Genomic DNA, 24,460 nt, shown 5'->3' with positions numbered 1-24,460 from the left:
TTCTTTCTTGAATAGAGGAATCCCATTTTCTATTTTCCAATCCGATGGGACCTTTCCACAATCGAGGAAAGTTTGGAAAATCAAAACCATTACACCATGACCCAGCAGAGAATCGAACCTGGGACCCTGGCGCTGTGAAGCCACAGTGCTAATCACTTGTGCTACCGTGCTGCCCATTGTATTGACCATTGCAAACCATTGTATTGAAAAGACAAAATTGCAACAAAAATGTAACTATAGCAAGATTAATGGCTAGCCATGATGTGAGAAAGTGCATGAAGGTATCAGATTATGCCAGGGAAACATTAATTAATCTTGAGTAAATGACTAATGTTTAATGAACTAATCACCTATTAAGTGATTGATACCTCTTTGAACAAACCAGGAAGCCTCAGCTGAGAATTAGAACCAATGAAAAATAAACAAGGGACAAAACTATAGATAAGGATTTCCTTAAGAGTAAGATCAATTGTTAAGTTCTGAATTCTTGCTTTCCGAAATTCTTGAAGCATCTGTTAAATTACTTTTGTTTTAAAGTGATTTATTTCTATTTTTCTTATGATTATGTTTTAACGCTTTTCGCTACGTTATGACAAGTTTATGTATTATTTTGATTGATTCAGTTCTCATGCAAGTGCAAGAAAGTGATTTAGCAATAAATTTGAATTTTGGACACTTCCAATCAACCGGACTCTTGACCCTTATTTGGAAGATAAATAAGAGATCCTACAATGCCCTCATAATTGTCCTTAATTAAGTTTAAATCCACTGTTCTATCCCTCAAACTGAACATGTAATTCAATCATATTATGATCACTGCCACTTTGAAGTGTCTTCACTATGAGGTCATGAATTAATAGAACATAGAACATAGAACAGTACAGCACAGAACAGGCCCTTCGGTCCTCGATGTTGTGCCGAGCAATGATCACCCTACTCAAACCCACGTATCCACCCTATACCCGTAACCCAACAACCCCCCCCCTTAACCTTACTTTTTAGGACACTACGGGCAATTTAGCATGGCCAATCCACCTAACCCGCTCATCTTTGGACTGTGGGAGGAAACCGGAGCACCCGGAGGAAACCCACGCACACACGGGGAGGACGTGCAGACTCCACACAGACAGTGACCCAGCCGGGAATTGAACCTGGGACCCTGGAGCTGTGAAGCATTTGTGCTAACCACCATGCTACCGTGCTGCCTAATTAATCCTGTCTCATTGTAGATTACCAGATGTAGTTTGGCCTGCTCTCTCATTGGTGCCAGAATGTAATTGTGTGATTCTTTGCTGCTCTAAGAAACAGTCCTGAAACCTCTCGACTGAATAATCAAGGACACATGAACACATCATCCAGTCTAACTTTGCCAATCTGATTTATTCAATCTCTATGTAGATTGAAATCACCCATTATTATCCCAAAACTTTTCGCACGAGCTTCCACTATTTATTCCGTATAGCCTGTCCTACAATGTGCTTAATGTTAGTGGGCCTATAAACCACTCCCACAAGTGACTTCCTGCCTTTACTATTTCTTATATCTGCTAAAACTAATTCTACATCATGATCTCCAGGACTAATGCCATTTCTCTCTATTGCACCAATATCATCCTTAATTAAGAAAGCAACCCGACCATCTTTTCCTAGATTCCTGTCTTTCCTAAATGTCATGTACCCTTGAATATTCAGGTCCCAATCTTTATTATCCTGCTGTCATATCTCTGCAATGGCCATCAGATCATACATTTCTAACTTATTTTTGCGTTGCCAATTCATCCGTTTTGTTACAAATGCTGCATGAATTTTATTTCACTATTTTAGTAACCTCTAACCTTATCAGCTCTTAAATTTGTACACTCTGTCCCTTTCTGCCACACTCTGATCATTATTTCCCTGATTATTTCCAGCATTTTCTGTTTTTATTATTTTTCAAGGGACTTGTTAATGCAGGAGATATTGAAGGACTTTTTGAAATGGTCATGATACAGAACAAATGTTCCATGATACTTATAACCCAATCTTAGATATGCGTAGATTCTGCGTCGGTTAGTATGGGCCACTTCATTATTGGAGCAGTTGTGAATAGAAGTGAGTACAGTGGAATAATCAGCAAATATCAACATTATTGGCCTTAAGATAAAATAAAGGTATCTAATGGACAGTTAAAGATGGTGAGTTAAGTAGGCTTGCCGAAGGATTCCTGCAGTGATGTCTGTCACAATTGATGCCTTTACACACATTGCCATCTTCAGTTCCATGAGGTATAAGTCCAGCCATTGAAATGTTTTCCCTGCTTGGAGCTTGCTCTATTAAACATTGCAAAGATGTTAAGAGGAGCTACTGTCAACTTTCCTCACGCATTTAGGTCTTATGTGCTTGTCTGGATCAAGGTTATGATGAAATCTGGATGGTCTTGGTGGAAGTTGATAGATAGAACAGTACAGCACAGAACAGGCCCTTCGGCCCTCAATGTTGTGCCGAACAGTGATCACCCTACTCAAACCCACGTATAACCCAACAACCCCCCCCCCCCCCCCCTAACCTTTACTTTTTTTTTTAGGACGCTACGGGCAATTTAGCATAGCCAATCCACCTAACCCGCACATCTTTGGACTGTGGGAGGAAACCGGAGCACCCGGAGGAAACCCACGCACACACGGGGAGGACGTGCAGACTCCGCACAGACAGTGACCCAGCCGGGAATCGAACCTGGGACCCTGGAGCTGTGAAGCATTTATGCTAACCACCATGCTACCGTGTTGCCCAAATGAATGAAATGAATGTCAGTGAACAGATTATTGATGAGTAGCTGTCATATAATGAAGACATTACTGATGAATCCTTCCTTCACTTTACTATTGATTTGAGAAAGGCCATTGGATAATAATTGACTGCATTAGATTTATTCTGCTTTTTGTCAATGGGGCAAATTTGGGCCATCTTTAACATGGTCAGCTAAACCGGATTAGCTTGGCTAGGGAGTGACGAGCTCTGGAGCACAGAACATCAGAATTACAGCCAGATTTTTGTTAAGTCTTGTGGAGTGGCATAATTATCTATGAAGATTAGGCTCACAGATCAAGTAGGATTTTCCACCCAGTTCTTTTCCAAAGACTTCCGCCTTTCTTTCAGTCATGTGCTAGGCTCCACCACCATTGAGAAAAGGGATGTACATGGAGTGTTTCCATTCTGTTACTTGCCTGATTATCCACTATCAATAATGACTGAATTTGGTAGGGCTACAAATCTTTATTCTAATCTAGTGTTTAACTTGCATGTTGCTCTGCAGAGCAGTTCATAGGTTGGTATCTCATTTTAAACTATACATAGTGCTGCTAGAGGCCCTTTGATGCTGCGCATTGAACCAGGATTTCATTCTGCAGCCAAGCATTTGGAAGGAATATTTATTCCCTGAAAACCACATTATGAAATCATAAAACTGTGGTTAAAGAAATGGATTATGAATTTGTCAGATATAGTACCTGAAGAAAATCTCCCCCTCCAGCTATCCGGAAGTTAAGCTAACAAACATTGCTGACTCCTGAGAGCCAAGAGGGTCCATATGGTATATAACCTGACAGGAGTGATTCTTTTCATTTTAATCAGTCGTACATAACATATCATTAACTATCCCGGCAGATCTTAAAGCATGACAACTCTATTACCAATTCACTGGTGAGCTTGAACCTCATTCTGAACTGCCTCATCATCATCCCCAAGGAGCAGATTCCATTGAGATAGACACACTACATGAGGTACTACTTGCTGAATTGTGTGTTCCCTACAGACAGCTCGGTTGCCCTCTCTCCCTGTATCGCTGTAATAAACCCAGAATTGGCCTCTACACCCAGGTTGAAACTCTTCTACTATTGTTTGCCCCTTTAATTACGCTTGCTAGCTCTGGATTTGATCTGAAGTGAAATGTTCACATTTCAAATTGACCTTGCCATTCAAAAGCTTGCAGACATTCATCATTAATGGTTTTAATGTATTCACAAGTGAAAATCTATTTTCTTTTGCACCTTTTGCTCGCCTTGTTTACTGCAAAATTGAAACAGTGTGATATAACGAGAGAAGCACCAAGTGTGGTAGTGAGCAAGAATTACCGGGTGCTTCCCAGTGGCCGACCCGGCAATACTGCGACCGGTATCTAACGGCAATTAGGGGCCGGTAATGATGCCCAGCGGGCTTCACCTCAAAATTGGCTGCCCCACCGGCTGATTTGCCTGGACCGCGATCGGCAGCTCTCCACTAACGAGGGGAAGCAGCTCTTAAACCAATGCCTACAAACAAACTTCAGACAGTACGCAGCCATGCCACCCTGCAGACCAACTCTACATTTCAGAGATGCCAAACTGGCCTGGCTCCTGGACATGGTGGAATTGAGATGGTACATCCTGTTCCCCTGAGGGGGTCAGCCACAGGCCAACCGGTGTTGCCTGTGAGGCAGTGAGAGCAGCCATCTGCATGGGGAGTGTCACCAGGAGGACCTCTACCCAATGCCGCATGAAGCTAAACGATCTTCACCGGGCCACACAGGTGAGTTGATATTGGCCCCCTTTCACTGGTTCTATCAGTCACCCCCCGACGACCCAGCATTTGGCACTGCACCCCCCCCCCCCCCCCCCACCCCAGCACGATAGCGCGACTGGGCCCCATCACACCTTGGCACCCAATTGCACACCCCACCCATGCCCAGCAGCAGTGCCCATGCCTATCCCCTGCCATAGCCCTTCGGTGACTCACAATTCCCTCTCTCTGTCCCCGCAGGAGAAGTTGGCGCATAACAGATGGGAAAGGGCCCAGCTGGGCATCCCTTACGAGGAACAGTTCCTGGAGGTCGCAGGGTTGACCAAAGACAGAGCAATCACCGATGCCGAGCTTGGCCTGCGCCGCAGAGATGAGGATCCACCGGCTCCCATCCAGATGACCTCCCACAGGTGAGTTGTTCATGCCAGATTCCATAATGATCCTTCCCTCCCACTGACCACATGTCCATTCTCCTGCACGATCTCAATCTAATGGGGTGTCCCACTTCCCACCTCCCCCACACCACCACCTTCCAGGAGAACACCTCGGAGGAGAGGATGCAACCATTGAGGCATCACAGCTGTCATCCTCACCTCCCAACAAAGCAAAGACACACACCTTGGTGGGCGAAAGTAGTGGACAAGCTTCTGGAGCTCAATCTGGGAGATATGTGATGATGAACCAGGCGTTGGAGGGGAGGCCGATGGTGCTAGTGAATGTTTGTGCACTGGATTGGGATGACGTAGGGTTTGTGAGGGAGCAATTGCAGATTGGCCACGCATGAGTTGATTATGGGAGGGGACTTTAATTGTCTACTGGAGCCAAGGATGGACAGGTCGAGGCCCAGGTCAATGGGAAGACTTTGAATGGCAAAGGGGCTGGGAGAGCTCCTACACCTACTGGGGACATTTAGCGAGGCACTGGAGATGGAAGAGCTACTGGAAACAATGTCACAGGTGACGATTGTGCTAATACCAAAGAAAGGGAATGACCCATTAGAATGTGGGTCATGCAGACCCATATCCTTGGTAAAATCAGACGTAAAAGTGGTGGCTAAGTTAATGGCGGGGAGGGTGGAAGGATGCATTCCGGGGTGGCTGCAGAGGATCTAATAGGCTTCATAAAGGGCAGGGAACTCTCAAGCAATATAACGAGGCTTGTGATCATGACCCTGTTGAGAAGACGGGCACTGGAGGTGGTTTTTTTCTATGGAAGTGGGAAGGCATTTGATCGGGTGAAGTGGCAGGATTAGGGCAGCACGGTAGCATAGTGGTTAGCATCAATGCTTCACAGCTCCAGGGTCCCAGGTTCGGTTCCCGGCTGGGTCACTGTCTGTGCGGAGTCTGCACGTCCTCCCCGTGTGTGCGTGGGTTTCCTCCGGGTGCTCCGGTTTCCTCCCACAGTCCAAAGATGTGCGGGTTAGGTGGATTGGCCATGCTAAATTGCCCGTAGTGTCCTAAAAAGTAAGGTTAAGGGGGAGTTGTTGGGTTACGGGTATAGGGTGGATACGTGAGTTTGAGTGGGGTGATCATTGCTCGGCACAACATCGAGGGCCGAAGGGCCTGTTCTGTGCTGTACTGTTCTAAATCTAAATCTGTTCGAGGTCCTGGAAAGATTTGGGTTCAGGCCAAAGTTTGTGGTCTATTGTATGTTGCTCCGGTGGTGAGCGTATGGACCAATGAGATGAGCTCACGGAGTTTTGGGTTGTATAAGGGAATGAGGGAGGGATGTCCGCTGTTGCCGCTATTGTTTGCTTTGGCGATAGAGCCCTTGGCGATGGCCCTTAGGCAGTAAGTGTCAAGAAATTAGAACGGGGAGTAGTGAGCACCAGGTGTCGCTGGATGTGGACGACCTGCTATTTTATGTGTCAGACCTGATGGAGAGAATGGGGAGGATTATGAGCCTATTAGAGAGGTTTGGGCTTTCTTGGATTATAAGTTGAATGTGGGGGCAAGTGAGGTGCTCCCAGTGAACGAGTCGAGTCAGAGAGCCAATTTAGGCGGGTTGCCATTTAGGGGTAGCTAGGGGTAGGTTTAGGTATGAAAGGGAAAGGTATTAGGTATTTTGGAATCCAGGTGGCAGGAGAGTGGGCAATGCTACATAAGTGGAACTTAACAAAGTTGAGGAGGAGATAAGGGTAGACTTTATGAGGTGGATACACGGCATCTGACGAGGGCAGGGAGGGTTCAAGTGGTGAAAATAAATGTCCTGCCAAGGTTACCACGTTTCAGATGCTCCCAATTTTTATACCGAATGCCTTTTTTTGGATGTTGGATATAGTCATTTCAGAGGTTATATGTGCGGGGAAGGTACCAAGGTTGAAGAGGGCCCAGCCACAGAGGCAAAGGTAGAAAGGGGGCTGGCATTACCAACCTTGCTGCATTACCATTGGGCAGCGAATTTGGAGAGAGTGACGAGGTGGGGGCAAGGAGAGGGGTTTGGAGTGGGTTAGGATGGATGAAGAATCCTGTTGGGGATCCAGCCTGAAGGCCATGGTGGCGGCGGCTCTACCGCTGGCACTGAGGAGATATACAGAGAGCCTGGTGGTACAGTCCACAATAAAGGTGTGAAACCAGCTGAGGAGACATTTTAGGATAGAGGGGATGTCGGTGTTAACACCGTGAGGTGAGAACCATGGGTTTAAGCCGGGGGAGACGGCCAGAGAGATGTACGGAAAGTGACAAGAAGTGGCGCTGGTGACCACGAGGGATTTGTATCTGGAAGAGTGGTTCACTGACATAGAGGAGCTGAGAGAGAGGGTAGAGCTCCCGAAGGTAAGTGAGTTTAGATATTTACAGGTGATGGACTTTGCACGGAAGGTGTGGAAAGGGTTTCCCAGGCTCCCGAAGTGTGCTCTTTTGGAATGGTTACTGGTTCCGGACATGGAAAGGGAGGGTAAGATTGGGGACATATATGGGTAGCTGGGAGAGTGGGGAGTTACACAGGTGGTGAGTGTTATATTACCCTTGGTGGTAATATGTTCTGTTCTTTGTCTTTTCTTCCAGAATCGTTCGTTGTGTTGATGACAATGAATCCACCAATCATTAGATTGAAACAAAACAAATTTATTGTATAATGATTAAATAAATGAAGTTCACACATGCTACTGAGCTACAGTTAATAATAAAGTAATATTGAATCTGTCTAGCAATAATCAATAATCTAAATAGCTACTAATAATACTATGATCTAACCTTGTATTAACTCTATCTAATCTAATTTCCTTCTCTTGCTTTCTCCTTCACCAGCACTACCCAGTATCCCCTGAGGTCTGATTTATATACAGAGAAGTGGTGGTGCCCTCTAGTGATTGAATTACACAGAGATGTAATAATTAACCCTTCACTAACCTGACTATATACATATCATTACAGCAAGGATCAAGGAGAAAGAGGAAGAGGAGTTGGGAGGAGACATAGGTTGGGGAGTATGGAGTGAGGCACTGCGTAGGGTGAATTCGACGTCCTCGTGTGCGAGGATGAGTTTGATACCATTTAAGGTGGTACACAGGGTGCATATGACTCAGGCGAGAATGAGTGGGTTCGTCCAGGGAGTGGCAGACGATTGCGAGAAGTGTGGGTGAAGACCAGCGAACCATACGCAGATGTTCCAGGGTGAGAGAAGTTAGAGAGATACTGGGCGGGAGTGTTCGGGACACTAGCAAAGATGTTGGAGGTTGAGGTCGGGTTGAGGTTGATGGAAGGGAGGAAGGCCAAGGCTGTGATCATCACCTCTCTGATTACCCGGCAAAGGATTTTATTGGAATGGTGGTTGGCAACACCGCGATGGGTGGCAGCCTGGCTAAGGGATCTGCACGACTTCCTCCAGTTGGAGAAAATTCAGTTTGAACTGAGGGGTTCAGTGGAGGGTTTTGAGACATGGTGTGGACTGTTCATGGCCACATTTGAGGAGTTGTTCATCGTGGAGGGGGGGAAGGGGTATGGGGCGAAAAAGTAGAAACAATTGTACAGACTGTAAAACTGTGATTCTGGGGAGTGTGTTCCCTGGATTATTTATGTTTTGGAACTTTCTGAATACATTTGGAATAAAGTTTATATAAAAAAATGGTGTGTTACTGTTAGGATGTTTCATCTTCACAGTCAGTGGCTTGCTCCATTTGCATTATCAATACAGAAAGGGTGCCTCCATACAGAACAGCTTCATAACATTAACGTCTGCTATCAGCTGCAAGCAGAAACTGCTAAAAGCAGCAGAAGATTAAACTTAAATGCCATTAGCTGAGCATATTCCCTCATTCAATTCAGGAGGTATAACATTTATTTTTATTGTCAAACAGCATGAAGCAGTTGACCAGTGAATTGCTTAACAATCAGCAGTTATACACTATGGCCTGAATTTTCCCCGGGGGGGGGGGGGGGGGGGTGGCAGGACTGTTTCTGGCTCCTGAAACCACCTCCGATGGGAAACTGATTCACATGGGTGGGCTTTTAATTGGCATTGAGACAGGTTCCTTGTCCAGTTAAGGTTGGCAGGTATCCAAATTTGGAGGGCCAATCAGAAACCTTCCAGCTCTAGAGAAGACCCAGCTGCAGTACAAAGTAAATAACTGAGACACTGTTGGGAGCACTGCCATTGCAGCCTGTCCAACTCCAGGCATGGAGGAAACTGGAGATTTACCGGAATATCCCAGTCGGTTTCCTTAATTCTTCCTCCACAATGAATTTAATTACCTATCTTGTGTGAGCACATGGCCTTCCAACTGGAACACGAAAACAGCTGAAGTTGGGAGCAGGGTTAGGAAGCTGCTACATTGGCTGGCCTCATCATTTTCATGTTTTGTCTGCCTCTGTTCCGGATGTCACTAGGGTCTACAAATTCAATCCAATAATTCATCATTGCATAATGCCCTTTAATCTAGACTATAGTTTTAGCAGAAAAGCAATAGATTAATGCATCAAGATCCCAATTAGAATGCTCCATCTACTTCACCGCAATTCATATAATCAATATAAAATGTTCCTGCCATCCATTAAACACGGTCACAGTACACAAGTTCATATGTTAGTCCATTTAGGCATTCAATTAATTTCTCCTCAACGTCACAGTCATAGAACATAGAACAGTACAGCACAGAACAGGCCCTTCGGCCCTCAATGTTGTGCCGAGCCATGATCACCCTACTCAAACCCACGTATCCACCCTATACCCGTAACCCAACAACCCCCCCCTTAACCTTACTTTAATTAGGGCACTACGGGCAATTTAGCATGGCCAATCCACCTAACCCGCACATCTTTGGACTGTGGGAGGAAACCGGAGCACCCGGAGGAAACCCACGCACACAGGGGGAGGACGTGCAGACTCCACACAGACAGTGACCCAGCCGGGAATCGAACCTGGGACCCTGGAGCTGTGAAGCATTTATGCTAACCACCATGCTACCCTGCTGCCCCTCTAAAGTCAGATAGCACAATAATACTACTGGCTTAATAGAATACCTAGATTAGGTATGGCATGTACCTTTAATCCCCCTGAATCTATCAATCTGAAATAAGTGTCAAAGATCAGATTCATACAGTTTGATTACACTACTAATGATCAGATACTATGACAAACTAAATACCCTGCCACCTTATTAAATTACCAGAATGTACCTACATGAAGAAAGAATAATTACATTCTGCTATTGAAACTCTGAATGTATACAGTGTGGTAAAGTGGCATGGCCACATCGAGTAGGATGAAAAGCATTCAAATTGGCTAAGGTTGCATGGCAACTTGTGCAAAACATCCTGAAGAACTCAAAGCTGAAAATATTCCATTCACCAAAAAAAAAGAGCAATTACACTTCTTAAATAGCATTCAGTCATATTTTGACTTTTTTCCCTTTGGCTTACAAAAGCTATATATTGGGCACCCACACATCCCAATTTTTGACTCTAAACATTAAATTCATAACAAAAGCAAACACCAAAAATTTGTGTCCAGAGGCACCTTATTTTATAAATTAACCCTCCTTGCTCCTAACTTCCTTATTTCAAACTTCGGTTCAGTTTTGCCATGTTATATATACACTGGTATGGTAAATGTAGTAAGATAGGGTTACCTTCCCAAGTGCCAATTTGGTCAGTTAGTTTTTCCTGCTTTCCCACTAACAAAGGTAAAATTAACAGGTTAGGACGAGGTCCTTTCAACCTTTTCAATTTTACTTGATGCTCACCTTGGGCTGGATTCTCCGATTCAGAGACTAGGGGCGAAATTCACCGAAGACTTACGTGACGCACATTACCGGCGGGCAAAAGCGGCGCTGGTGACTCCGGCGTCGGGGCCTGCTTATAAGCACTAAATCTCCCGTCCCGAAAGGGCCAGCAGCGGAGTGACACTGTACGCGTCAGTTTCACCTGCTGCGGAAGTGGCGCGTCGGTTGATGTCGGGCGACATCATCAACGTCACCCGGCGTTGGGGGGTACTGGTGTTTGGGGAGGGGTACCGGCGTTTGGAGGGGGGTACCGGCGTTTGGGGGGGTACCGGCGTTTGGAGGGGGGTACCGGCGTTTGGGGGGGGGTACCGGCGTTTGGGGGGGTACCGGCATTTGGGGGGGTACCGGCGTTTGGGGGGGTACCGGTGTTTGGGGGGTACCGGCGTTTGGGGGGGTACCGGCGTTTGGGGGGGGTACCGGCGTTTGGGGGGGGTACCGGCGTTTGGGGGGGGGTACCGGCGTTTGGGGGGGGGTACCGGCGTTTGGGGGGGTACCGGCGTTTGGGGGGGTACCGGCGTTTGGGGGGGGTACCGGCATTTGGGGGGGTACCGGCGTTTGGGGGGGTACCGGCGTTTGGGGGGGTACCGGCGTTTGGGGGGGTACCGGCGTTTGGGGGGGTACCGGCATTTGGGGGGGTACCGGCGTTTGGGGGGGGGGTACCGGCGTTTGGGGGGGTACCGGCGTTTGGGGGGGTACCGGCGTTGGGGGGGTACCGGCGTTGGGGGGGTACCGGCGTTTGTGGGGGGTACCGGCATTTGGGGGGGTACCGCCGTTTGGGGGGGGTACCGGCGTTTGGGGGGGGTACCGGCGTTTGGGGGGGTACCGGCGTTTGGGGGGGGGTACCGGCGTTTGGGGGGGTACCGGCGTTTGGGGGGTACCGGCATTTGGGGGGTACCAGCGTTTGGGGGGGTACCGGCGTTTGGGGGGGTACCGGCGTTTGGGAGGAGTTGCGGCGTTGGGGGGGGTTGCGGTGTTGGGGGGGGGTGTTGCGGCATTGGGGGGGGTTGCCACGTTGGGGGGGTTGCGGCGTTGGGGGGGTTGCGGCGTTGGGGGAGGTTGCGGCATTGGGGGGGTTGCGGCGTTGGGGGGGTTACGGCGTTGGGGGGGTTGCGGCGTTGGGGGGGTTGCGGCATTGGGGGGGGTTGCGGCATTGGGGGGGTTGCGGCGTTGGGGGGGACCGGCGTTTGGGGGGGTATCGGCGTTTGGGGGGGGTACCGGCATTTGGGGGGTACCAGCGTTCGGGGGGGGTACCGGCGTTTGGGGGGGGGTACCGGCGTTTGGGAGGAGTTGCGGCGTTGGGGGGGGGCTTGCGGTGTTGGGGGGGTGTTGCGGCATTGGGGGGGTTGCGGCGTTGGGGGGTTGCGGCGTTGGAGGGCTGCGGCGTTGGGGGGGGTTGCAGTGTTGGGGGGGTTGCGGTGTTGGGGGGGTGTTGCGGCATTGGGGGGGTTGCGGCGTTGGGGGGGGTTGCGGCGTTGGGGGGGTTGCGGCATTGGGGGGGGTTGCGGCATTGGAGGGGTTGCGGCGTTGGGGGAGGTTGCGGCATTGGGGGGGTTGCGGCGTTGGGGGGGTTGCGGCGTTGGGGGGGTTGCGGCGTTGGGGGGGTTGCGGCGTTGGGGGGGTTGCGGCATTGGGGGGGTTGCGGCGTTGGGGGGGTGGGTAGGGGTGGGGGGGTGGGGGGGGTGGGGGGGTAGGGGTGGGGGGGTAGGGGTAGAGGTAGGGGGGTAGGGGTAGGGCGTTGGGGTAGGGGGCAGTGGCGTGCAGAGGGGGGGGCGACGGTGCGTTGGCCCCGGGCATCCATTGGATGGGGGCATCAGCAGATCTTCCTCAAGGCTCCCCTTCCTCCCAGCTACCTTGTCTTTGTTTGAGAGAGAGCGCGAGGGAGATTGTGGGGACAGACAGCGAGAGAGAGACAGAGAGAGGGAGTCCCGTCCGTCCTCTGGCTAAGAGCAGGGCTTTGGTGAGTATATTGCAATCTGCCTAAACCCAGGAATATTGCCTGGTTAGAATGCAGAGGGAAATGCTGGGATCCCGGGGTGGGAGATGTGTCTGGTTCTGCGCTGTGAACTATAAAGGCAGAACCCAGAAACTTTGCCAAAAGTTTTTCCCTCTCTCTCTCCGCGCGTTTTTCCTGTTGTTGTGAAACTGACCTGAAATCGCAGAGGCTGAAGCTGAAATAGACAAATCCAGACACATCTGCCACCCCGGGATCCCAGCATTTCCCTCTGCATTCTATGCCGCAACCCACCCCCCCAACGCCGCAACCCCCCCATGCCGCAACCCACCCCCCAATGCCGCAACCCCCCCCAACGCCGCAACCCACCCCCACAACGCCGCAACCCACCCCCCCAACGCCGCAACCCACCCCCCAATGCCGCAACCCCCCCAACGCCACAACCCACCCCCCCAACGCCGCAACCCCCTCCACGCCTCAACCCACCCCCCCAACGCCGCAACCCCCCAACGCCACAACCCCCCCAATGCCGCAACCCCTCCCAACGCCGCAACCCACCCCCCCAACGCCGCAACCCCCTCCACGCCTCAACCCACCCCCCCAACGCCGCAACCCCCCCAACGCCACAACCCCCCCAATGCCGCAACCCCTCCCAACGCCGCAACCCACCCCCCCAACGCCGCAACCCCCTCAACGCCTCAACCCACCCCCCAACGCCGCAACCCACCCCCCCAACGCCGCAACCCCCCCCAACGCCACAACCCCCCCAACGCCGCAACCCCCTCAACGCCTCATCCCACCCCCCCAATGCCGCAACCCACCCCCCCAACGCCGCAACCCCCCCCAACGCCGCAATCCCCCCAACGCCGCAACCCCCCCAACGCCGCAACCCACCCCCCCAACGCCGCAACCCACCCCCCCAACGCCGCAACCCACCCCCCCAACGCCGCAACCCACCCCCCCAACGCCGCAACCCACCCCCCCCAACGCCGCAACCCCTCCCAACGCCTCAACCCACCCCCCCAACGCCGCAACCCACCCCCCCAACGCCGCAACCCACCCCCCCAACGCCGCAACCCAGCCCCCTCCAAAGCCGCAACCCACCCCTCCAACGCCGCGACCCCCTCAACGCCGCAACCCACCCCCCAACGCCACAACCCACCCCCCTCCAACGCCGCAACCCACCCCCTTCCAACGCCGCTACCCCCCCTCCCCACCCCTCTCCACCCCTCTCCAACGCCTCTACCCCCGCACTCGATGTAGGTAACTGAACGGCGTCAACCATCATCAATGGTTGACGCCGTTATAAACCTACTTTGATTTCCGCCGACGTGACCCATGGCCACGTCGGTGGGACTTCGGCCCATGCGGGCCGAAGAATAATTCACCCTAAAAATAAAATGACATCCCGCCGGCGCCAGCTGTTCTCCGAGGCGGGCGGCGGGATTTGAACAACGTCGTTTTATGGTGGGTGGTATAATTCTTAACATGGCGGGAGCGGGAATAACGCCGCCGCCGGCCGATGCTCCGACCCTGCGTGGGGTTGGAGAATTTTGCCCCAGGTGCTGACACCGGGACTGAATCGGCAATGTTCTACAACGACAGAATCGGAACCAGTCCCAGAGCAATTCAGGATCCGTTAATGGGCCAGCAACGGTGCCACTTGGAACTCGAGAAATTCACCAGGGTTGGGATTGGCACTCAGGAGGCTGACAGGCTGCAGCTGCAGATAAGCATTCCTCTCCCCACACACACTCATTCCAGCCAACAAGATGGCAGCCTGAAGAGTGGCACCCCAGTTTGCAGATGCAGAGCTTGAGACCCTGCTGGGTGCCGTGGAGGAGAGCTGGGGCACCTTGTTTCTCAACGTGGGAAGGAGGCTGCCACTCACTGCTGTACACCAGGCCTGGGTGCAGGTGGCAGAGATCATGAGCGCCTTGGGCCCCACCATCAGGACCAGCCAGCTGAGCCGGAAAAAGCTGCATGACCTCCTCAGGGTGAGTATCATAGAATCATAGAATCATAGAATTTACAGTGCAGAAGGAGGCCATTCAGCCCATCGAGTCTGCACTGGCTCTTGGAAAGAGCACCCTACCCAAGGTCAACAAATCCACCCTATCCCCATAACCCAGTAACCCCACCCAACACCAAGGGCAATCTTGGACATGGCCAATCCACCTAACCTGCACATCTTTGGACTGTGGGAGGAAACCGGAGCACCCGGAGGAAACCCACGCACACACGGGGAGGACGTGCAGACTCCACACAGACAGTGACCAAGCCGGAATCGAACCTGGGACCCTGGAGCTGTGAAGCGATTGTGCTATCCACAATGCTACCGTGCTGCCCTGCACCATGCCCTTGGCATGAACCCCTATCCCACACACCCGTAACCCCCCACTGGAGGGCGATTGAACCCCACCCACCAGCAGTCCGCTTGCACTCACATTCCACCCTGCACTACATGCCAGCACCCATACTGTCTGCCATGGCTGGGTGCCCTGGTCACAAAGGCCACCAGCTACCCACCCACTGTGCTGCCGTGTCTGACTGCCGAACACTCTGCTTTTTCTGTTTCTCCCCCGTCCCCTCAAGAGAAAGTGGTGCACAGCCACAGGAAGAGAGAAAAGACTGCAGGGGGCCCGCTGGACCTGTGGCCCCTTACCACAGTGGAGTGGCAGGCACTTTACCAGGTCAGTGGGCCAGGAGAGAAGGCAGTCACCGAGGTGGAGGTCGGCATCGGGGAACAAGTGAGCCTCCGCTGAATTGCGGTGGCATAACCCCCACACCACTCCCACCCCACCACTCCACCTCCCCCACACCACCCCACCACCCTCACACTACCACACCACACACCCCCACACCACCCTTCCCATACCACCACACCATCCCACCACCCCCACATCAGCCGCCCCACACCACCCCACCATCACCACAACACCACACCATCCCACCACCCTCATACTACCACACCACACACCCCCACACCACACCACCCTTCCCATACCACCACACCACTCCACCTCCCCCACACCACCCCACCACCCTCACACTACCACACCACACACCCCCACACCACACCACCCCTCCCATACCACCACACCACCCCACCACCCCCACATCAGCCACCCCACACCACCCCACCATCCCCACAACACCACACCATCCCCACACCCCCACACCACACCACCCTTCCCATACCACCCCACCACCCCCCACATCAGCCGCCCCACACCACCCCACCATCCCCACAACACCACACCACCCCACCACCCTCACACTACCACACCACACACCCCCACACCACACCACCCTTCCCATACCACCCCACCACCCCCACATCAGCCGCCCCACACCACCCCACCATCACCACAACACCACACCATCCCCACACCACCACACCATCCCCACACCACACCACCACACCACCCCACCACCCCCACATCAGCCGCCCCACACCACCCCACCATCACCACAACACCACACCATCCCCACACCACCACACCATCCCCACACCACACCACCCTTCCCATACCACCACACCACCCCACCATCCCCACATCAGCCGCCCCACACCACCCCACCATCCCCACAACACCACACCATCCCACAACCCCAACCCCACTACCCCACATCCCTCTAACCACCCCAACTGCAACAGGGTGGCACTACGCCGCATGGGATGCCCGAGACACAGCCCGGTTGCTCCATAGGATGGCCCCAAAGGGGACCCAGGTCACAGGGCGGGAATCACAGCAGGCCACCTCTACCCCTGATGTACCACCTGCGGATCCACCAAAACGTAGCGTTAGGGCCCGGAAGGCAAGAAAGGTAGACACCAGTTAAGTTGGCACGGGTGCAGCACACAGATTAGTGTTAGGGGCTAGGACACAAACCTGTAGATACATGTTCACTTGTTCACAATAAACACCTGTTCATAAAAGTTTCAACCTGCCTTGATGCTGTCAGAGAGTTTGAAGGATGGGCTGGGCTGGCTGCAAAGGGGTGATGAAGGGAAGGGGGATAATAACAATAATCGCTTCTTGCCACATTCCGGCGCCTGTTTGGTGAGGCCATTATGGGAATTGAACCTGCACTGCTGGCCTTATTCTGCATTACAAGCCAGCTATTTAGCCCACTGTCCTAAACCAGCCCCATAGGCGGCTATGGAGGTGGATAGGTGGCTGTTGGAGGTGAGCACGAGCCAGGGCCCTCAGGTCAACCAACGTGCACAGCCTGGTACCCAGCCCCACCCAATTCATTGGAACTGTGTGATGAAATGGCCAGCTCGCAAGCAGGGATTACACAGGTGGACGGTGGAACATGCTACTGTGGGCAGGAGTCAGACATTATCAAATCATGCGGAGCACCAGAGCTCATCGCAGAGCAGGTTGTCATCATCCTCCATCCCATGGACCTGCTGTTACTGTCAAACTAGAAACTTACCCCATAATGAGACAGGTAGGAATCACAGAGGGGGTTGCAGGTCCAGTATGGGGGGTCAGGGGGGATTAGAGCATCCCGCACGTGCCGGTCCTGGCGTACACGTTGTGCAGCCTTCTGTGCCTGCCCAGGTCTCATGACCTGTCCATCATGACCCTCCCCTGCAGCCTCCTCAGCGGTCGAGGATTGGCGTTCATCCCCCTCCTCCAGCACGTCGCCGCTCTGCTATGTGATGTTGTGGAGGATGTAGCAGGCCACCACGATGTGGGGGACTCTCCTAGCGCTATACTGAAGGGCTCTCCCATCGCGGCCCACGCTCCTGAACTCCATATTCAGGATGCCGAAGCACTGCTCGATAACAGCCCTGGTCGTGGAATGGGCTTCTTTGTCAGGGGGTCTCAACGTTGGTCTGTAGCCTCTGGATAGTCGTCATCAGCCATGACTGTAGCGGATAACTCCTGTCGTCCAAGAGCCAACCCTCACCTGGGGGACTTCCTCTAATGTGTCGAGAACCATTTAGTGCACATTGCCCAGTTATTCTGCACAGACGTGCATGATGTGCATCTCGTGGTCACACCAGCTACATGTTCATGGAGCAGAACCACTTTCGGCGTGTGAAGACCATCCCCTCATGCGCCAGTGCTCATAGGGGGACATGCGTCCCATTAAGCACTCCCTGAACTTGGGGAATCCTGGCAATGGCAATGAATCCCACTGCCCGGGCATCCTGGTAGGCCCGATCCACGTTGAAGCCGAGCGGGTATACAGGACCTCCGTGAGAGAGCGGATGCACCTGTGCACTGAGGTCTGCGATTCCCAGACAGGTCCCTGCTCGACACCTGAATGGACCCATGATGAAAATGTTCAGTGCAACCGTCAACTTGATGGCCACCGGGAACGGTTGTCCTCCCCCATACCCCTGCAGTTCCAGGTGCGCCATAATCTGGTAGATACGTCTTTGACCACATGCCCGGTCCAGCAATCATAGAATAGAACCCGAGAATCTCTGTAGTGCAGAAGGAGGTCATTTGGCCCATCGAGTCTCCAGTGACCCTTGGAAAGAGTACCCTACCTAGGTCCATGCCCCAACCTATCCTGGTAACTCTGTAACCCCGCCTAATCTTTTGAACACTAAGGAGCAATTTAGCATGGCCAAACCACCTAACCTGAACTTGTTTGGACCATGGGTGGAAATCGGAGCACCCGGGGAAAACCCACGCAGACATGAGGAGAAAGTGAAAACTCCACACAGTCAACCTAGGCCGGAATTGAACCTGAGTCTCTGGCACAGTGAGGCAGCAATGCTGACCACTGTGCTACTGTGCCACCCCGGTCCTTGAATGTCAGGCGCTGCCGGGCCACACGAGGTTTCATGTGCCACCTCTTTCCCAGTTCCTCCTTGGCCTGTTGGGCGGCAGACTCTCCATCCTCTCTGGCTGCCAGCGCTCTGCTGGGGCAGGCTCCACTGCTGCAGGGTCCTCCCCAAGCAGCTCCAGCTTGTACAGCCTCAGCGCATCCCCCAGGGCTACGGCGACCAGAATAATGCAACCATTCTGAAATCTAATATCTGCAGGGGATGAAAGGCACACATGTTAACATGGCGTGTACCCCCCGTGCCCAACCAGGACCAACAGGCTACATGGTGGCCCCAGCCTGCACTGCCACCCTTCCCCCCCTTCCCCCTGTCCATTCTCCCTTCTCCCCCATCCCCACACCCACCTCGAGCCATTTCCCCCTGGCACTCTGCCCTCCACGCTGCACCTCTGGCTCCGTTAATGATAGGCCAACGGCGTTTACTTTATGTGCAGCGTAGAATGCATTCACATTGCTGTTGAGGGACCGGAGCATGGCATTCCGTTGGGCACTTGGCGCCAGCCTTGACTTTCAGCTGACTCCCGATTATCCGCCCGAACGTGTTTCCCAATTCTGCCGTTGGCCGACGGAGAATTCCGCCCCTTACCTTTGGCAAAAATTAACACCCTTGTCCTACTATTTTGTGAAACAGGGTGAAATGCTGTCTCTGTCAATGAATACAATATTATAATAATGGTGAGTAATAGCAGCATGACAGAATATTTTGGCATAAAAGCTAATGAGGTCAGAATATGAGCAGTTTTTGGACTGTTTGGAAAATGATATGCTAATTATATCTACGGGTCACAGTATTAGGCTTTCATTTGTACTTAAAAATGATGAGCATAAATGAGCTGTGCTTTTCAGCAGCTGCAGTTACATATTAAGTAAGCCATTTTTCTACTTGCCTACCTGATTTAGAAACTGAGAAAGATGTCTTGTAATCTCCTATTATAGCACCCTCTGCCTGGCTCCTCATTATTCAGAATATGTTCAATTATTTGTAATTAAGGTAATGAAAAGGACAGTGGCAGTAATGAAGGTAATTGGAGGCAGCCTACTGAGAGAAATCTAAACTGTTTTCGATTCATCAGGACACATCACAAATGATAAGCATTTATTAAATGGTAAAAACCTGAAAATTAAAGACAGCCCCTGTACAGTTGTAATAAGGTCTGGAAATGTTAGCACTATTTCAGGGAATGGCAGTTTTAATTACTGTTTGTCTCCTGAACTGCTATATTTGAGACAAATGGTAACTGAGGGATAGCAATCCTCTTGAGCAAAACAAGAATTTGGAGCCAATTTGCATAAAGTAATCACCACTCTCAGCTTCCTCAGGCATGAGTTTTCTAACAAACTAATGGTGTGTACTAAAAATATATATAGTTCTTATTCAGATATATTTAACAAGGTTCTTCGGATCGCCAGCCTATCAATTGACAAAAAAATACATATTTTAAAAGATCAGCTGGTATTATTGAGATTCACAAAATTATAATAAAAGATTAAATCTGTTCCACTCACAAGAGAGATGGGGCCAATTGCACCTCCACTGTTTGGGTGGTAACCTAGTCGTATAAATTCCCATGTCCAGGTTTATAATCTAAACTCCCATTGTAAACTTTTCTAAACTGTAACTTTACCCTCCTGTCAATCCCCAATCCCATCATTCCTCCTTTGCATTTCCTCTAAAGTTCCCCACCTCTCAGGCGCGATTCTCCGCTCCCGGGAAAAATCGGGAGGGCCGTCGTGAACTCGGCCAAGTTTCACGACGGCCTTGGAGGCCGCTCCTCGCCCCCTATTCTCCCCTCCCGGCGGGGCTAGGAGCGGCGCTCCATAACTCTCGGCCGCCGGGCGGCGCACCGAGAGTGACGCGACGGCGGCGCCTATGTGACGTCAGCCGCGCATGCGCAGGTTGGCCGGCTCCAACCCGCGCATGCGCGGCTGACATCACAACGGCTGACAGCTCGAACCCGCGCATGCGTGGTGGCCGTCTTTCCCCTCAGCCGGCCCGCAAGACGTGGTGGCTTGATCTTGCGGGGCGGCGGAGGGGAAATAGTGCGTCCGATTGAGACGCTGGCCCGACGATCGGTTCCTGTCCTTTTCCTTGTCAATTTCGCACACTCCCCTATGCCTCCTATAAGACTATAAGACATAGAAGCAGAATTAGGCCACTAGGCCCATCAAGTCTGCTCCACCATTCAATCATGGCTGATACTTTTCTCATCCACATTCTCCTGCCTTCTCCCCATAACTCCTGATCCCTTTATTAATCAAGAACCTATCTACCTCTGTCTTAAAGACACTCAATGATTTGGCCTCCACAGATTCACCACCCTCTGGCTGAAGAAATTCCTCCTCCTCTCTGTTTTAAAGGACTGTCCCTTTAGCCTGAGATTGTGTCATCTGCTTCTAGTTTTTCCTACAAGTGGAAACATCCTCTCCACGTCCACTCTATCCAGACCACAAAGTATCCTGTAAGTTTCAATAAGATCCCCCCTCATCCTTCTAAACTCCAACAAGTACAGACCCATAGTCCTCAATCATTCCTCATATGACAAGCTCTTCATTCCAGGGATCATTCTTGTGAACCTCCTCTGGACTCTTTCCAAGGTCAGCACATCTTTCCTTAGATACGGGCCAACTTTGCAGTCCTCTGGGATCCTTTCTGCATCCAGTGATTCCTGAAAGATCACCATCAATGCCTCCACAATCTCCTCAGCTATCTCTTTTAGAACCATGGGGTGTAGTTCATCCGGTCCAGGTGACTTATCCATCGTGAAGACTGTTGCAAAGTAACTTTCAAGTTTGTTTGCCATTTCTTTCTTTCCTATTATTAATTCTGCAGCCAGTGGTCTAATGTTTATTTTTGCCTCTCTCTTACCTTATATATTGAAAAAAACCTCTCACTTCTCCTTTGCAAATTTGATGCCCCTATCCTGTAACCAACCTTCTGTTCCCTTGTCCTCCTGCCCTCTGCTCTTCACTGTGTTCACCTTCCCTTTCCTTAATCTCACTGACTCTACTCCTCCTCTTTGCTCTACTTCCTTTCTTTCATATCCTTCCCTTTCCTGCCAGCGCTCTTCTTTACCCTTCCTTCAAGCCTGAAATAAGTTCTCCTCTTCCCCATCCTCGCTCTCCCACCTTCTCTCCTCCCCATTCTCCATCTCCATTCTTCTCTCCCCTTCCTCAATCCTACCTTTATTTTCGTGCTCAGTGGGAGAGAATCTTACAGATGACAGTGAGTAAGGTGGTAAGGGCAGATAGACAGAACAGGCCAGCTCTCAAGCAGTTTCACCAGCATGGTGAAGAGTGATGGGTCTCAGAGCATTCCTAGGCAAAAATATAATGACGCCTACATCAAGAACGGGCGGTACAAGTGTCTCAGGCAGTATTGCAGCCATGTTCAAGGAGGCAAGGAATTAATGATAGCAGAGAGTGAAAGCACGGGGAGTGGAACAACTCGAAGGCCAGAGAAACCTATCAATTATTTAACATTTTTAAAAAACCGAGTGACACAGTAAGATATTACGAATTATGTTTGACTAAAGTCTCAACTGAGACATAAAAAATTGAAAAGGTTAAACACATTAATTGCCTTCTGCAAGTTCAACCAAAAATCCCCAGTTAGCAGCTAAGCTGGCGAAAGCAGCTACAAGTGTGGCTGAACAACCATGGTGGTTGTCACTTCCCATTATGCAATCAGTATGACATGTTTATATAAGCATTTCCCATTATAAATGTGGATGTCGGCATTTATAATTGGAAACGCTGGCACAAAATGTGTGACAAAAATGTGAAAACAGGAAATCAAATGATGCAGTCAGGAAATGTGAGCAGATGTAAGAGCTTTAATATGTAATAGATGGATTGCAATGCGTGAAACATAGCAACATAAAGGAAAAATTCAGGAACATGCATTATGCTGAGCAGTCCTGATGAAATGCAGCTTTTTCGTAAAATTGTCAAGCTAAAAATATATGATATATAACAGTTCTTATAACCGTAAGTTGTTCAATAATTAAATAAATGCACTTCTGTTCATTTAAATGAGAAGGATATTAGCAGGATGCCATTATCCAGTGTGTGTATGTTCTTTGCAACGTAACATTTGAAATATTCAGCTGAAATGCATCATGCCAGTCAATTTAACCTAACTCATTAACAGTGCCTAATCCAAAATTCAGATTACATGCGCACCTCTTTATAACGTTTAACCAGTGCATCTTTCAGGCAGAAAATCTGAAAAGAATATAATGTCACATGTCTCTGAGGACCCCCAGTGGAGGATTCTGGAAAAACACTATATAATTGCCCAAGTTTAACTCAAAAATTACTTCCACTCAAATTTTCTAATGTTCTAACATTATTTATTTTTGATAATAAGCAATAACAAGTTTTCTTTTAAAATTAGAAGCAGATTTAATAATAACCTTCAAAGAGAATTAAATAACATTTGAAGATAAACATTTGCAGGGCCATGGGCAATGCAAAGAGGAATGGGTTTATTTAGATAGCTCTTTCAAAGTGCCCGCATGGAGTCAATGGACCAAATGGCTCCCATCCCTACTCTACCACTGTATTTTCTTTCTCCGTTCTTCATTTTCATTCTTCTTCCCCCCTTCCTCAATCCTATCTTGTGTGAGTGCTCAGTGGGGGAGAATCTTACAGACAATACTGGGCGCGATTTGATGGAAATTAAACAGTCTCACGCCGAGTGCCCCACCGATGTCACACTTAGTCCCATTTCCTGCACTAACAAGCTCCGCTCACCAATGCAGAAAGAGACCAGGCATCTGATCTCTGGAACCCCCACTATGTGGCCTCCGGACCCCTCAACTCACCAATAAGGGGATCATCAAGTCGCCTGCACCTCATCTCATAAGAGTAGGGCACTCCTGGGCCAGATTCATGGCATAGGAATGTGCCACCTAGTCAATTAGTCCTGCCACCTGACACCCTGGCAGTGCCATGGTGGCACCATCAGGGTGCCCAGGTGGTACTGTCAGAGTGTTAGGCTTGCAGTGCCACAGGAGACGGGTGACATTGGTGGTACCAGGGTATCACCCTCCCCAGAGCCCAACCACCCAGAGGTCCCAATCATCTGGGAGACCCCTCCAGCCCCCCCCCCCCCCCCCTCCCCCCGACCGGAACACCTGGTCCACGTTTGTGGAAACCAGTGCTAAACAGCATCCAACTGGGGTCTCCAAGGTGAGGCAGCTAGGTGCCGCGTGCCGGGTTGATCCGACGTAGACATATTCAAGTGATACTAACTGCTCACTTGAATATACAAATCTGGGTCCTGACCTCAATTGGCAGGATCCAGATCGCGACGCTTTGCGAGATCTAGTTAGATCTTGCAAGGCTTGACAAACCAGTAAATCTTCCGAGAAACCTCTTGTGAGATTAACTGGCCTTGTCGTGTCCTGGGTTGGGCACGGTGAGGCCAATAGATCGCGTCCACTGAGTATGGTCAGCTCTCAAGCCGTTTCACCAGCATGATGGAGAGTGGTAGGTCTCAGGGCATCCAGTAGCATAAATTCAATGACGCTATATCAAGAAAGAGCAGAACTAGTGCCTCGGGCAGTATGGCAGCCATGTTCATGGATGCAAGGAATCAAAGACAGCGGAGTGAAAGCACGGGTGCTGAACAAACCAAAAGCAAATGAAACCTGACAGTTGTTTCATGTTTTAATGAATAACTTTAATGAATTTAAAATGTTAAGATATATATGAGTCACAATGCAGCATGTGAGTAAGAGACTGCAACTTCAGGGTTTCCATCCTAATCTGTGTATGCCTAGACATGCTGAAGTTGTGGCCAATTTCAGAAGGGTAATGGCATCAACCACTGACAGTTCACTGTAAACTCTAAAACACCCCCACTCTCAAGTCTCACATCTGTACTGCACATGTGGTCTTCCCAGGGAACATGCTTCACCACTATTAAGCCCAGGC

Source organism: Scyliorhinus canicula, chromosome 8 (assembly GCF_902713615.1).
Source record: "Scyliorhinus canicula chromosome 8, sScyCan1.1, whole genome shotgun sequence".
NCBI lineage: Eukaryota > Metazoa > Chordata > Chondrichthyes > Carcharhiniformes > Scyliorhinidae > Scyliorhinus > Scyliorhinus canicula.
The sequence above is the reverse complement of the archived record's forward strand: the minus strand, read 5'-3'. Positions refer to the sequence as shown.